The sequence below is a fragment of the Tupaia chinensis genome, unplaced genomic scaffold, assembly GCF_000334495.1.
Source record: "Tupaia chinensis unplaced genomic scaffold, TupChi_1.0 Scaffold140745_1, whole genome shotgun sequence".
NCBI classification, from domain to species: Eukaryota; Metazoa; Chordata; class Mammalia; order Scandentia; family Tupaiidae; genus Tupaia; species Tupaia belangeri.
Window position 1 is genome coordinate 60283 of NW_006200615.1, and position 4035 is coordinate 64317.

Consider the following 4035-nt stretch of genomic DNA (forward strand, 5'->3'; position numbering starts at 1 on the left):
GTTTTCTTTTTTTGTTATGTGCTTGTCTGTTTTGTGGATGAGAGTGATGGAGACTTCATAGAATGAGTTTGGGAGAGTTCATTCCTTTTGTTGTGTGTGCACGTGCTGTGTTTGGTTGTTTCCAGCTCTCTGAGGTGTGTTATTTGGTTGTCTATTTGTCCCCTTACAGTTTTTTCCTTGTGAGAACTAATTAATATAAATGTACCTTTTATGACTGCTTTCATTGTGTCCCATAGGTTATGAAAATTTGTGTGTTTTTTATCATTAGTGTCAATAGCTTTTTTTTCAGCCTTAATTTCTTCAGTGGTTGTAAAGTCATTCAGTAGTAGGTGGTCTAATGTCCATGTGTTTATGTATTTTAAAGGGTTTTCATTTAATATTGTTTGTTTCCATTATTGTCAGAGAAGGTGCTGGATAGTTTCTGTACCTTTCAGTTTGAAAAGGATTATTTTCTTAAACCTAGTTTTCTTCTTATTTTAACATAGTTGTTACCTTGTACCATTTCACCACAGAAATTGTCATATTCCAGGTTGAGGGTGGGGATAACAATCAAAAAGCAAGGGTAAATTTTATGCTTCTGACTCTCACTTTTTCCCTTCTTCTCCCAAATCACTCTCTGCTGACTGGCTACTCCTAAGGACAACAAACCACCCTTCACCACTAGTTTGGTTTGGTCTATTGGAAGCAGCTATCAACTGACTCTGTTCTCCCAAGTTCTTTTTAATCTGTTTTTGTTTACAGAGTTCTTTCTGTTGCTTCTCTTTCACTCTCTCTATTTCTTTTTGTTTCTCTGTTGCCCTATGGTCCAGTTCAGCATGCAAAGCTGTTTTTCCATGCCAACAGAATCACAAATCTTTTCCCCCTCATTGTTTGATTCAAATATATAGCAGACTGATGACAAATTACTCTCACTTCTTCCTCCTGAAGTCCAAAGAACAAATCCAAAAAGTCGCTTATTTTCTTGGTGTGTAGCATACAAAACTACATAGGGTAATGTTGTGTCTGGGGATCAATTAACTTTAAACAATCACAAGTGACTAATAAATGTGATTCTGTCATACGGAAGATGATGTTATGGATGGCCTGGGCAGCATTGTTTTATAAACAATATCTGAATGGTCATATGATTTCACCTCCATAGAACCAAGGAATCAGACAAAAAATAACTGATGAAGAATAGAATCTTCAGTTTCAGATTTTATAACTCCTCTAGATCCTCCAAATGGGTTTGTACACCTGCCTCCCTAGACAGAGGCTTTTGCCTGACGAGGCTGATCTTCACACACAGGAGAGATTATGTCAAAATGTATCGGGGTGTCTGGAGCAACCAGAGAATATAGAGAGAAGACAGCCAAATTTGTGGACTAGGATCCTAAGGATCCTGAACTGCTGGTTTGAACTGTTGGTGGCCGAGATTGTCCTGCTGGCTGCAGGATCTCATGCCTCTGCTGGAAAGATGGGGAAGAAGTGACAGCCTCCAGAGCTGACTGATTTACTCATGCAGCAGTTTCCTCTGGATTTTCACTTAAGTATATCTGTTTAGATATGTTGTTTATTGTGTAAATACACTCCTCATGGTCCTTTTTACTCTGCTTGTAAAATTGAAGATTTTTTTCAGTCAAAAGAGGTGATCTGAAAACAGTATTGCCTGTCTTCAGAATCCACAGTCATCACTGAGCAATTGTCTATGTCTATGGCCAGGCCTCCAGCTATGTTCCCACAGGCCGGACTCATTAAGTTTCCTTCCTGGGTGAAGTAAAACTGTCTGTCCCAGGTAGATGACACCAAGCCTGTTTTATTTCTAGCATTAAGGTATCCAGTCTTTTGAGTTAAGTTCTGATATATAGGAAATTTGGTGGAGTCTGAGTCTGGCACATACAAGGGGTCACTGGCTACTTCCAAATCCTCTATTGTTTGCTGCTCAGTCTCTACATCATTGTCCATTTCCCTGCGGACATTTTGCACACTTGTTCCAATATTAGCTGAAAATTCTTTCAGTTGTTTACTGAGTTGTTCAGAACCCATCTTGAAAAAACTTATCTGAGTTTGCATGTACGCAAGTAGAGGTTCTAACAATGCTATTTTCTTCTTGTACTGAAGTGTATTTAGTGCACAAAAATAATGCATCATGGTCTGGTGTTGTTTCTTTCTGGAAGTGTACACATCTTCTGTTACTTCATATTTCACCTTGTCATTTTCTCTTTTTTAGATAATTGGCTGTATCAATTGCAGCATCATGATCATTACTACAATCTGAAACACTTGCTTTAATGTTAATATTTCTTTCAGATCTCTTTCTTTAAACTGGGTAAAGGGGGACATCATGGCATCAGCAAGTTGAGTTGAAAGTACCACATGGCAAGAGCTAAGCTCATCTATAACTTTTGAAAACTGTTGTAAAGTAGAGCTCATAACTTCATCATCATCCCCCAAAGGAAAACGCTGTTTTTCATATTCTTTTAAAAGTTTTGAAGTCAAGTGTGGCGCTGCATTTAATTCATTCTGTGCATCATAAATCCGATGCATAGTTTGATACAACTGGTTCATATAGTTGGAAATAGCTGTAGCATTTTATTCAAACACACCCAGTAAAGACCTTGTCTGTGGGCTGTCCTCCAGCGTCTTTTCAATCGGAAGATTTAAAGGATTGTTTTGTGCTCTATCATGTGGTTCATCTTCAAAAATGTTCAATATGGGAGTCAGAAAAATGTGTATTTTATGGCTGTTGATTGGGAAGTTCTATAGATGTCTGTCAAGCCCATTTGATTTATGGTATTATTTAGATCTTGTATCACTGTGTTCATTTTTTGTCTAGATATTCTGTCCAAAAGAGACAGGGGGATGTTGAGATCCTGATTGATTAGCATATTGCTGTCTCTCCCTTTAGATCTAGCAGGCTTTCTTTCACATATTTGAGTGCTCCAGCATTGAGTGCATAGGTACTAGTAAGTGCTAAATTTTCTTAATGAATTATTAAATGTAATAATATATAGTTCATTTTTTTAAAGGAATTATTTATTTATTTAATTATTTAATTTGCTAAAGGGCACTTGTACTCACAAGAGACACAGAAAGAGAGAACGATAAGTGAGAAAAGCAAGCTGGGACTCAAACCATGGTCATCCAGTACCTTAGCCACAATGCCACCTGCTGGCCCTATAGTGTCCTTCTTTAACTCTTCTTATGTTTTTTTTTCATAGACTATTTTGTCTGATATCATACCATAATTTCAGCATTTTTTTAAAATTTCCATTTCTATGGAATACCTTTTTTCAGCCCTTCATTTTCTAGTCTATGTATCTTTATCCTTGAGGATGACCAAAAGCGAGCACAGAGACACAAGAAATATGAAGAAAAAAAGAAAGAAAGAAAAGAATCTCTCCTTCAAGAGAACAGAATGTGGAGCGCCCCCACCCATCGCCTACAGCACTAATCTTAAAGATGGCAGCTAGCGGAAGCTCACTAAGCGCTTGAAGTTGTAAACAACTTTGAGGAAGTGGTGCGTGAGGAGCGTGGAGAGCATGGGAACATCACATGCAGTCAATCCCTACCGAGAACTGATTTCCGCACACGTGGACAATGTCCCGATTGGCCAGGGGCCCTTTATAAGGTCCTAGGGTTGGGGAGGAAGAGAAGAACTTCTGTAACATAGCCTGGGGAAATAAAGTGCTGAAGAGAAGACCATCTCCGGAGTCGTCAGTTGCGCGACAAGTGGTGGCCCGTACGGGAATAGCCTTCCATCGAGAGCGGCCAGAACTCTAGCACTCCAGGGCAGCCGGCTGGTAAGTCTCACAAGGTAAGAGACTGGAACATAGGGAAAGTTAAAAGACCTCGGGATAGAGGCAGGTAAAGTTAAAAGACCTCGGTATAGAGGCAGGTAAAGTTAAGAGACCTCGGTATAGAGGCAGGTAAAGTTAAGAGACCTCGGGATAGAGGCAAGTAAAGTTAAGAGACCTTGGGATAGAGGCAGGTAAACTTAAGAGACCTCGGGATAGAGGCAGGTAAAGTTAAAAGACCTCGGGATAGAGGCAGGTA

General features: G+C 39.3%; 1 pseudogene; it reads right to left on the reverse strand.

The window, feature by feature from the left end:
- Positions 1–569: 569 nt before the first annotated feature.
- The window catches only part of LOC102502773 (DCC-interacting protein 13-alpha-like), an 11560-nt pseudogene continuing 8094 nt past the window's right edge, over positions 570–4035 (reverse strand).